This window comes from Bubalus bubalis, chromosome X (assembly GCF_019923935.1).
Source record: "Bubalus bubalis isolate 160015118507 breed Murrah chromosome X, NDDB_SH_1, whole genome shotgun sequence".
Taxonomy (NCBI): Eukaryota; Metazoa; Chordata; class Mammalia; order Artiodactyla; family Bovidae; genus Bubalus; species Bubalus bubalis.
Window position 1 is genome coordinate 70520072 of NC_059181.1, and position 12136 is coordinate 70532207.

At 36.0% G+C, this 12136-nt stretch overlaps 1 protein-coding gene across 8 annotated transcripts in view; it reads left to right on the plus strand.

Annotated features, from left to right (window-relative positions):
- The first annotated feature begins 1543 nt into the window (after nt 1-1543).
- The window catches only part of TENT5D (terminal nucleotidyltransferase 5D), a 76000-nt gene continuing 65407 nt past the window's right edge, over nt 1544-12136 (plus strand). For 6 of the 8 annotated variants that reach the window (XM_044936938.2, XM_006074909.4, XM_044936940.2 and 3 more), the window contains exon 1: nt 2293-2529. The gene's annotated coding sequence lies outside the window, so the exon portion shown is untranslated. Of the gene's footprint in view, nt 2190-2292; nt 2530-12136 lie in introns of those variants that run through there. The other 2 variants (XM_044936941.2, XM_044936939.2) reach the window with 2 other exon arrangements.

Here is a 12136-nt window from a genome sequence, read left to right on the forward strand (position 1 = left end):
CTATTAACTGTATACTTGTAAAACATCTACATGAACACATTACAAAAGATAAATCTGGCTACTCCATCAAACTATTTAAAATGAAACTGGATCTAATCTAACATGATTACTTCAGTGTATTTAACTGCCTGAAGACAGAATTCACAATTACCATGCTAATTCGATTGTGGTAGCACATTTATTCTTTTTGCATACTGCAACAATGAGATTTCTGCATTTTATATAGGTGACAAATAAATGTTACTCAAGTTTCAGTTCGAGTTATTTATTTATGAAAGATAGGTCTGAGTCCATGTCATTTTCTTCTTCCTCTACTCAAAGGAAAAAGTCCATTTCTAAAAAAAAAAAAAAAAATCAAGAGAACTAATCACTGCCAGATGGTATGATTCAAGTTAAACCTCTTCACTTCCTTTGATGGACTGAAGAGTTGTTAGTAGTTCATTTTTGTTAGGTACTAAACTACTGATAATAGTATCATTAATTTAAATTATAGGCAGGCATACATACTTCACAGTGAAAGAAAATTAGTAACTATCTTATTAATGGAAATCACATAGCAAAGGCTTTTAGGTAGAGCAAAAGTAACCTGTATTATTAAAGTAGAAAATAAAAGCAGTGTTAGAGCTATTACCTCAAAGTCTTCCAAAAGATGTGGGGAAAGAGACAGCAATTTGTACTCAACTTCTTAATGCTTAACATGTTTCAAAACTTTACAATTTGGTGAGCCCTTACCTTTCATTTTATCTTCACAAAAGCTTTAAAAGGTTGGCAGGTCAAAATGTTTACAGAGGAGTAAACATTACATGACAAAGACTATATGACATGTCTCAACACATGTTTCTTAAAAGGCAGAAATGAGATTGGAAATTGACTTTCTGACTCATAGTCCAGTGCTCTTTCTTTTATGATGGTTCTTAAAAAAAAAAAATCTAACACAACTACACTTCTGTAAATTATATCCTTTAAATTGAGCCTTTCAGTTACCTGCTCTGTTCATGAAATGATCTATTTCTGCATCTCCACAAAGGTTCACATTTTGTTCTTGGTTTATCTTGGCCAGTTCAGCACAAAATGTTACCAATATTCTTAGTATGGTTTACATTATTTAATCCTCTCACCAAATATCTTTCTATATTTCAGATTTACAAATTAATAAAGGTAAAATAGTTTTAATATGAGCTATCAAAGAATTACTCTGACCCACATTTTGTTATTTTGCAAAGTTTCATTCAATAGCAAGATGCCAAACTACTCTATTTCTGTGATAACAATTTCTGGAAGAAAAACATCCACATGGAAATTCTGTGATGGCATTTCAGTTGTGAAAACCAATCTCATCCTTCTTCAATTCAGGGCTTCCCACAGGTTCGTTCCTAACCTCAACCTCATTGCTTAAGGGGCAACACAGGTGGCACTGATGAATTTTCGTAGCTTTAGGAACTGTGAGTTTCCTCACGTGTTAAATCAGATTATTAAAAAGCAAGCACTCAATTTAGTTCAGAGGACTGCTATTAAGAACCGTAACTCATTACCAGTCACCTCCATCCAGAAAAAGGAAGAAGTACCACAAAAACTAAGTTCAGTTCACTCAATCATGTCTGACTCTTTGTGACCCCATGGGCTGCAACACGCCAGGCTACACTGTCCACAAAAACTATTTGCCCTCATTATCTATTCAAAACCTATACCTCTGCCCCAAACCTCTGGCAAACTTCTGTCACCTGTTTCCACACCACCCTACTTCGATTTCTCAGGAGTGGATAAATTCACAGAAAAAAACAGGTAACAGTAGTCCTCAACAAGCAAGGGTTCACGTTCAGGAAGCTTCTCAAACCAGTCCCGCGACTCCTGACTCTTGCCAAAGCAGTCCCATGTCTCCTCATTCTAGGATGGATGCAGCTAACAGGGAAACAATAACAAACAAAACAAGCTGCCAGCGCTGTCCGAGCCCTCACACCTCCTCAACTAGACCTGTAAAGGTCTCCACTAGCCACTTTCAGGGCTCCCAGCCCTCCCATTCCCCGCTTCCTTAAGCCATAGCAGCAGCTTTTCAAACAGGAAAGAATACTCTCTATATTCGATATGGCCCCATGACTTTCGTGGACTGCGACAGCCATTGGCAGCAGCAAGGATTTGAAGGCGCTCAGAGCGTGGTTCCAGTCCACAATTGCTACTCGCCCTGCTCCAAGGTTCGCAATTCAGCTTCCTTTTTCTGCACAGGTTGGGGGAGGAGCTGTCTGCGTCGGAGGGGCGTGGCTGGGGCAAAGTCAAAATGGCTGCCGTTCTGAGAAGCGGCAGTCGCTTGGGGGCGTTAGGGGGCTCGAGGGCAATCGGTCACGCCCCTCCCCTTCGTGTCTTTAGCGTGCCCAGCGCCTAACGGTTTTCCTCACTCAGCAGACATAGTTCTTCCTCTCGTCGTACTCCATACTCTGTTGAACCTTCTGCCACGCTTCTTTCCTCAGATTTCATACTATCCTTGATGCCTCACTTCTGTTTTCAGAGCTTAAGTCTTACGGACGAAGGAAAAAGGTATAGGGATTTTAAAGTACTTTAAAAAAATTATACTTGTATGAAATAAGGACCTGAGGGATTCGGGGCTGGTGATTTTGATTTGTTAGGTTAGACGGGGAGGACAAAAAAGTAAGCCTAGGAGTTTAAGAGATGAAGTTACTGTGAAATATATCTTAGTAATAGATTGTTTTTTATAATAGGAAAGCTACTATGAAATCTATAGTGAGCGGGAGGTTGATAGAAATGCTAAATAGTGATTAGCATTTATATGTGATTTATTAATATGCCCAAAGGTAATTTACTAGACGCTAAATCTCTAGATTTATGGGAAGGATCTTGGGCATTGGCGTCGTTTCAATTCAGAACTCTTAGAAATTCCAGGAAAGCGCTAATATATATTACTTCAGGGGAAAAAATAGCCATAATAATTATATTTTTAGTGGGAAATTTTATGTGTGATGTTAACGTTTTTCTTATCTTTAATATTTAACTATGTGGGAAAATAATGAACAAATAATTTGATAAGCCTCTTTTTATCTTAAGGATCATTTCCTACTGAACGAAAATGGTTCAAAACGATACTGTTTATTCTTTTGTGTTGATGATTATTAGGCTTCAGACTGTTAACTAATTCTAAACCCACAATGCTGGAAAAACAGTCCTTTTTGTGTATAGTTCTGAGGAAGAATAATCTGTAAACCACTTCCATAGGTGACACTGTACAAAGATTTTTATTTATATCTCTCCACATGTATGTATTTGGGATGCAAGATTTACTTCTCTGGAGACAAAACTTGGCAGATTTCATTATTATTTTATCACTTTACTTGCTAGATAAACAATTGTATTTCACAATTTGAGGATTTTCTTGGTGAAAAAGTAAAAAAGAATGTTTCTAAAAATTCTTCGCTATGTTTTTAATATGTACGTATACAGTTCTTTCAGTAAATCCACATGTGTTTTTAATATGTACTTATACAGTTCTTTCAGTAAATCCACATGTAGACCAGAACAATGCACCAACGCTTAAGCATTTCTAAGTTTTATGTAAAGTACTTTAGTTATGGGGCTTCCTTTGAGGCTCAGCTAGTAAAGAAACCGCCTGCAATGCAGGAGACCTGGGTTCAATCCCTGGGTTGGGATGATCCCCTGGATAAGGGAAGGGCTACCCACTCCCTTATTTTGGCTTGGAGAATTCCATGGACTGTATAGTCTGTGGAGTTGCAGAGTTGGACACGACTGAGTGACTTTCACTTTCACTTTTCTTATGTTCTTCTAAAAAGGAGCAAATCTTTTTTTAAAAAAGTATTTTAAAAGTGTTTTTGCATATTGTGGATCTTCTTAAGAGAAGGATATTAGGATAGGATCAGGTTTTTGGTAAAAATAAGATCTGAAGATATTTGTCCAGTTAGTAAGTTTGTTACTGTTGTCCATCTTAAGTTAAAAAAAAAAAAAAAAAGTTCTAAACTAATTTTGATTCCAAAAATTGCCCTTGTATTATCCTTGAATTTATTTTTTCCTTAAAGTTAGATTTAGTATTTTTTTTAAATCTTAGGCACAGTAATAGAACTATAAATACATGTGTTAGTCACTCAGTCATGTCTGACTCTGTGACTCCATGAATTGTAACTTGCCAAGCTCCTTTATCCATGGGATTCTCCAGGCAAGAATACTGGAGTGTGTAGCCATTCCCTTCTTCAGGGGATCTTCCTGACCAAGTGATTGGACCCAGGTCTCCTGCATTGATGGCAGATTCTTTACCATCTGAGCCACCAGCATATTCAGTTATAACTGCTGCTGTTGAGAACAAAGAACTGAAATCTGTTAATCATATACTTGTTTTATGGCAGAGCAAATATATTACAGAGAAAAGAAATACATGAAATTTTAATTTGTTTTAAACATTGAGTACCTGTAAAATAATATTGTAAAACATGAGTACAGAACAACAAACTCCTGTGACTGAGTATCCATTATGAGAAAAGAAAATTACCATTTCCCATAAATTCTCTTGTGTAATCCTTTCCTAATCACATTCCTTTCCTTCCCTCTTTAGAGGCAACTATTGTCTCAACTGTATATATAGTATCCCTGTTTTTTTTTTTTTTAATAGTTTTTCCATAGTATTTGCATTCCTAAACAGTATGTTCTTTAGTATTATGTGTTTTTGAACTTTGTGTTGATGAAATCATAACTACTTTCCTTCTTCTTTGACTGGCAAACAGTATGTTCTTTAGTATTATGTGTTTTTGAACTTTGTGTTGATGAAATCATAACTACTTTCCTTCTTCTTTGACTGGCTTTTGTAACTCATTATAGTGTTCCTTATTTATATTACTACATGTAACCATAGTTCATTCATTTTCACTGCAATAGAGTTTTCTGCTGTATAAATATATCAGGATTTATTCATGTACTGTCCTGAGAATGGTTATTTGGGTTCTTTCCAAATTAATATATTAATGTTATATTAACACATAATCCAATTAAACACTTAAGATCACTGGACTTATTGCATTCTCATAAACATGTTAGTATAAAATCTGGAAATGTTTAGTTAATCAATGTTAGTGGTTTTAAAAGCTAGACGTAATCTTCAAAAATATAGTTTTACACTCTAGGCACACCTTAGGCACAATTATTCATTCATTGTTCATTGTATTTAGTAATATTTCTTTTTGTTTTGGGTTATCTCAGATATTGGTTTTGTTTCTTCCACTCTACCAGATTTAGTAATACCTCCTACCCTGTCTGACCTAAATAGGCAACTGTGTTTTTCTTTTTTCATCCTTAAAACATGGCTAAAGTGATAAAGGTGATAAGTATAAGGCCTCCCAAACTGTTCTTTTGGGATTTTAAATAACAAGGTTTAACTGAAACAATGTAAGTCACATATTGATAAACTCAGATATGGTAAATTTCACCTATGAAACTTAGAGAGATGTGTTCTGAGATCTTGAATTTTTACTGGAATAATTGAGATATAAAGAACCAATATAGTCTCTTAACTCAGGAACTATTGAATGTGTTAAGCTCTGGCATGAATAAAGCTAATATGGTAATTATAATTCCCCCAGGATATTGAGTTGTTTTCATAATTCTTCATTTTTAAGTTCTCTATTTTTCAATCCATTGTAATACAAAGGACAAGCTTTCCTTTTTAAAGTTAAAAGCATTTATCAGACAATTTCAGTTGAAATCTAAATTAATTTTTAAAATTTAATTGAGATTGTTTTGTGACAACACAACAGCATTTTAGTTGTATTTTAGCAAACAACTTAAAGATGATAAGAAAATTCAATGGTATAAAACAGTTAAACTTTCCTTGATGCAGAAAAAAAAGAATATGCCAGAAAAGATAATGATGTACTATTATATGTGAGTTAGTAGCTCAGTCATGGAGAAGGCAAAGGCACCCCACTCCAGTACTCGAATCCCAGGGATGGGGGAGCCTGGTGGGCTGCTGTCTATGGGGTCACACAGAGTCGGACACGACTGAAGTGACTTAGCAGCAGCAGCAGCTCAGACATGTCTGACTCCTTGCAACCTCATTTTCTGTAGCTGGCCAGGCTCCTCTGTCCATGTGATTTGCCAGGCAAGAATACTGGAATGGGTAGTACCTGTCAAACTTTAGTGTTCTTGCTAAAAATACAGATGGTTGGGATTTGCCTCTATAGATTCTGATAGAAAAAGTTTGGAGCAGGCTCCAGAAGTCTGTATTTTGCCTCTGGTGTGTAATGGAAATGAAAGTTCTAATATAGAGGAATAAAAATCTCATTATACTGCCTAAAATAACTTAATTTGGATGGAACTGTAAGTTTAAAAAGTACTGCTTGTATATCATTTTGTTTGATACTTAGTAATCTGAGAAATAGATTTAAGGGATTAGATCTGATAGAGTGCCTGATGAACTATGGACAGAGCTTCATGACATTGTACAGGAGACAGGAATCAAGACCATCCCTATGGAAAATAAATGCAAAAAAGCAAAATGGCTGTCTGGGGAGGCCTTACAGATAGCTGTGAAAAGAAGAGAAGCGAAAAGCAAAGGAGAAAAGGAAAGATATAAGCATCTGAGTGCAGAGTTCCAAAGAATAGCAATGAGAGGTAAGAAAGCCTTCCTCAGCAATCAACGAAAAGAAATAGAGTAAAACAACAGAATGGGAAAGCCTAGAGATCTCTTCAAGAAAATTAAAGATACCAAGGGAGCATTTCATGCAAAGATGGGCTCGATAAAGGACAGAAATGGTATGGACCTAAGAGAGGCAGAAGATATTAAGAAGAGGTGGCAAGAATACACAGAAGAACTCTACAAAAAAGATCTTCATGACCAAGATAATCACCATGGTGTGATCACTCACCTAGAGCCAGACATCCTGGAATGTGAAGTCAAGTGGGCCTTAGAATGCATCACTATGAACAGACCTAGTGGAGGTGATGGAATTCGAGTTGAGCTATTTCAAATCCTGAAAGATGATGCTGTGAAAGTGTTGCACTCAATTTGCCAGCAAATTTGGAAAACTCAGCAGTTGCCACAGGACTGGAAAAGGTCAGTTTTCATTCCAATCCCAAAGAAAGGCAATGCCAAAGAATGCACAAACTACCGCACAATTGCAGTCATCTCACATGCTAGTAAAGTAATGCTCAAAATTCTCCAAGCCAGGCTTCAGCAGTACATGAACCGTGAACTTCCAGATGTTCAAGCTGGTTTTAGAAAAGGCAGAGGAACCAGAGATCAAATTGCCAACATCCGCTGGATTATGGAAAAAGCAAGAGAGTTCCAGAAAAACATCTATTTCTGCTTTATTGACTATGCCAAAGCCTTTGACTGTGTGGATCACAATAAACTGTGGAAAATTCTGAAAGAGATGGGAATACCAGACCACCTGACCTGCCTCTTGAGAAATTTGTATGCAGGTCAGGAAGCAGCAGTTAGAAGTGGACATGGAACAACAGCCTGGTTCCAAGCAGCAAAAGGAGTACTTCAAGGCTGTATATTGTCACCCTGCTTATTTAACTTATATGCAGAGTACATCATGAGAAATGCTGAACTTGAAGAAACACAAGCTGGAATCAAGATTGCCAGGAGAAATATCAATAACCTCAGATATGCAGATGACACCACCCTTATGGCAGAAAGTGAAGAGAAACTAAAAAGCCTCTTGATGAAAGTGAAAGAGGAGAGTGAAAAGGTTGGTTTAAAGCTCAACATTCAGCAAACTAAGATCATGGCATCTGGTCTCATCAGTTCATGGGAAATAGATGGGGAAACAGTGGAAACCATGTCACACTTTATTTTTTGGGCTCCAAAATCACTGCAGGTGGTGACTGCAGCCATGGAATTAAAAGACCCTTACTCCTCGGAAGGAAAGTTATGACCAACCTAGATAGCATATTCAAAAGCAGAAACATTACTTTGCCAACAAAGGTCCATCTAGTCAAGGCTATGGTTTTTCCAGTGGTCATGTATGGATGTGAGAGTTGGAGTGTGAAGAAAGCTGAGTGCCAAAGAGTTGATGCTTTTGAACTGTGGTGTTGGAGAAGACTCTTGAGAGTCCCTTAGACTACAAGGAGATCCAACCAGTGCATTCTAAAGATCAGTCCTGGGTGTTCATTGAAAGGACTGGTGCTATAGCTGAAACTCCAATACTTTGGCCACCTCATGTGAAGAGTGGACTCATTGGAAAATACTCTGATGTTGGGTGGGATTGAGGGCAGGAGGAGAAGGGGACGACGGAGGATGAGATGGCTGGATGACATCACCGACTCGATGGACATGAGTTTGAGTGCACTCCGGGAGTTGGTGATGGACAGGGAGGCCTGGCGTGCTGCGATTCTTTGGGTTGCAAAGAGTCGGACACGACTGAGTGACTGAACTGAACTGAGTCTGAGGCAAACTGGCAGGTATCATTATCCTCTTCTTACCAATTAAAAATAAAGACAAACAATTTCAGAAAGATTATATGATTTGCTCAAGCAAGTTTTAAGCAAATGGAGGACTCTGATTCAATTCAGGATTCTGATTCCTCATTCACTACTTTCAAATTCACATAGCTGAATGGCAAGGAGGAATCATAAATAAGACCACTTCTGCTTCTTGTTTCTGTAGTTCAGTTACCCATTTATCAGGTTAAAATGAAGAATTATTCCAGCTTGCACACAGTCTTTCTAATTTCTATAAGAAGAATGTTTGGTTTCCTGGAAATTGTAGTGTGGTATAAATGAGGGTCTTTCCTGTTTATAATGGAAAAATATTTTCCCTAGGCAGACAGAGAACACCTTGCTGGTTTCATTGTTCTGCTATTTTTTGTTTGATTTTCAAAAATTTGTACAAGTGACAGGTGAAAGAGATTAGGGCTACAGATGAGGTAAAGCTCTTTTAGCTGAGGCAAATAGAAGATTAAGTGGGATTAGAAGTTTAAAGACAAAAAGTGGGTTTAAGTGGCTGCTATAGGTGACTTAAAAATGTATCCAATTTACACTGATAATTAGAAAGTGAGAGATGAGTAAAATGAGACAAGATGAGAATCTGGATGCAAGATTTAAGTGAACCAGAAAATAATGAAAAAAGTCTTGAATAGTTAGGAAAAATACATCTACATATTTACCATTTCTATATGTGAAATTTCTAATATTTCATTATTACTTTAATAAGAAGTGATAATATTTGGTGATTAAAATATATAATTATCCAAAAGACCATTTCTCTAGAAACCTTTACTATGACAGAGCACTCAACACTTTAAAATTTATCTTTGCCAGGAAACCTTTTTAAAACTTGAATAATTAGTTGAGTTGATTAAGTCTTAAAGGATAACATTGTGAGAAAGAACAAAGCATTTGCTACTGTTAGAGATATTTTCCACTTCAGATGATATTGAAACAGTTTTGAGAGTTGTATGAGTCAGAAATTCTTTAATATAAGTGTAAGTGTTCATATAGAAACTTTTTAGTTTTCTTTTTTATTGAAGTTTAGGTGATAGTTTCAGAAGTACAACATAAGTGATTCAACATCTTTACATATTGTACTTCATTTAATGTTATAAAATATTGGCTATATTCCCTGTTCCATACATTACACCCTTGTAGGTTATTTTATACATAGTAGTTTTACTTCTTAATCCGCTACCCCATCCCTCTCCCCAGTGATAACCAATGCTTTGTTCTGCATATTTGTGAGACTTTTTATGTTTTGAAGATTCCATTCATTCATTGATGGACATTTAGTCTGCCTCCATATCATGGCTGTTGTAAATAATGCCCTTATGAACATTGGTGTACATAATGTCTTTTTTGAATTGGTGTTCCTTTTTTTCAAATATTTACTCTGGGCCGGGATAGATGGATCATATGGTAGTTCTATTTTTAGTTTTTTGTGCAGCCTTCATATTATTTTCGATAGTGGCTGTAAGCAATTTATATTCCTATCAACAGTATATCAGTGGTCCCTTTTCTTTATATCCTCTTGGACATTTGTTATTTGTTGTCTTTTTGATGATAGTCATTCTGACAGATGTGAGGTCATATTTCATTGTTACTTTTATTTGCAGTTCTCTGATGATTAGAGATGTGGAATGTCTTTTCTTGTGGCTATTGGACATTTATATGAGTTTTTTTAAATGTCTATTTAGGTGTTCTCTCTTTAATTTTTGATATTAACTTGTATGAGCTGTTTATATATTTTGGATATAAATCCTTTATTAGACATTATCATTTACAAGTATTTTCTCCCATTCAGTAAGTTGTATTTTCATTTTGTTGATGGTTTCCTTTGTTGTGTAAAAGCTTTTAAGTTTGATTAGGTCTTATTTGTTTCTTTTTGTTTCTGTGTCCCTTGCTTTAGGAGACAGATTGCTAAGATTTTTGTCAAAGAGTGTACTGCCTGATTTCTTCTAGGAGTTTTATGGTTTCCAGCCTTACATTTAGACTATAAATCTATTTTGAGTTTATTTTTATATGATATGAGAAAAATTTCTAATTCTATTATTTTACATACAGCTATCTAGTTCTCCCAGCACCACTTATTGAAGAGATTGTCTTTTCTCCAGTATGTTCTCCAATATAATCTTGCCTCCTCAGTTGTTGATAATTGACCAAAATGCATGAGTTTACTTCTAGGCATTCTATTTTGTTTCATTGATCTATATGTTTGCTTTTGTGCTAGTTCCATGCTGTTTTGACTACTGTAGTTTTGTTATATAGAGTGAATTCAAGAGCATTATCCTTCTAGCTTTATTCTTTTTTTTTCCTCAAGATTGCTTCGGCAGTTCAGGTTCTTTGTGGTTCTTTATGAATTTTAGGATTACCTGTTCTAGTTCTGTGAAAAATACCATGGGTGTTTTGATAGGAATTGCTTAAATCTGTAGATTGCTTTGAGTAATATGGACATTTTAATAATAACAATTCTTCCAATCATGAACACAGGATATCTTTCCATTTCTTTGTATCATCTTCAATTTCTTTCAGTGTTTTATAGTTTTTAGAGTGTAGGTCTCTCATCTTCTTGGTTAAGTTTATTCCTAGGTATATATATATATATATTTTTTTTTTTTCTAATGCAATTTTAGATGGGGTTCTTTTCTTGCTTTCTCTTTCTGATAGTTCATTATTATTGTACATAAAAGCAATGGATTTCTGTGTAAAAATCATGTATCCTGCAACTTTACTGAATGAATTTATTAGTTCTAGTATATTTTTGGAGACTTCAGTTTTTCTGTGTATAATATTATGTCATCTACAAAAAGTGACAGTTTTACTTATTTCCTTCCATTTTGGATGTCCTTTATTTTTCTTTTCTGATTGCTATAACTAGGACTTCCAGTACTATGTTAAATAGATATGTTGAGAGTGGACATCCTTGTCTTATTCCTGATTTTAGAGGAAAACCTAAGAAGCTCATTTTAAATAAACCTTTTCCTTATCTCTCTTATTTTAGCATGTAGGAGCTATTTGAACAAACCCTTAAAAGAAGAAAAAGCAAAAAATAAGAGACTTTTATCATAAAAACAGATGAATGCAAGGCAAAAAGCAAACAAACCAAATACCTGCTCTCTTAACAACAACAACAACTCTCCTCTACTCATGTACCCTATTTTACTGGCCACAGAACCTATACACTTAGCTCCAGATACTGCTTATTTAGTATTACTTTCTTACTACTCTTCATCCCACATCAATTTTGGGATCTCAAGTCAAAATTCTATCAAAATCCTTCACTGGTTTTAGAACTTTCAGTCAGTTCAGTTGCTCAGTCGTGTCCAACTCTTTGTGACCCCTTGGACTGCAGCACGCCAGGCCCCCCCTGTCCATCACCAACTCCTGGAGCTTGCTCAAGCTTGTGTCCATCAAGTCGATGATGCCATCCAACCATCTCAACCTCTGTTATCCCCTTCTCCTACTACCTTCAGTCTTTCCCAGCATCAGGGTCTTTTCCAATAAGTCAGTTTTTCACATCAGGTGGCCAAAGTATTGGAGTTTCAGCTTCAGTACCAGTCCTTCCAATGAATATTCAAGACTGATTTCCTTTAAGATGGACTGGTTGGCTCTCCTTGCAGTCCAAGGGACTCTCAAGAATCTTCTCCAACATCACAGTTCAAAAGCATCGATTTGTCAGCTTTCTTTATGG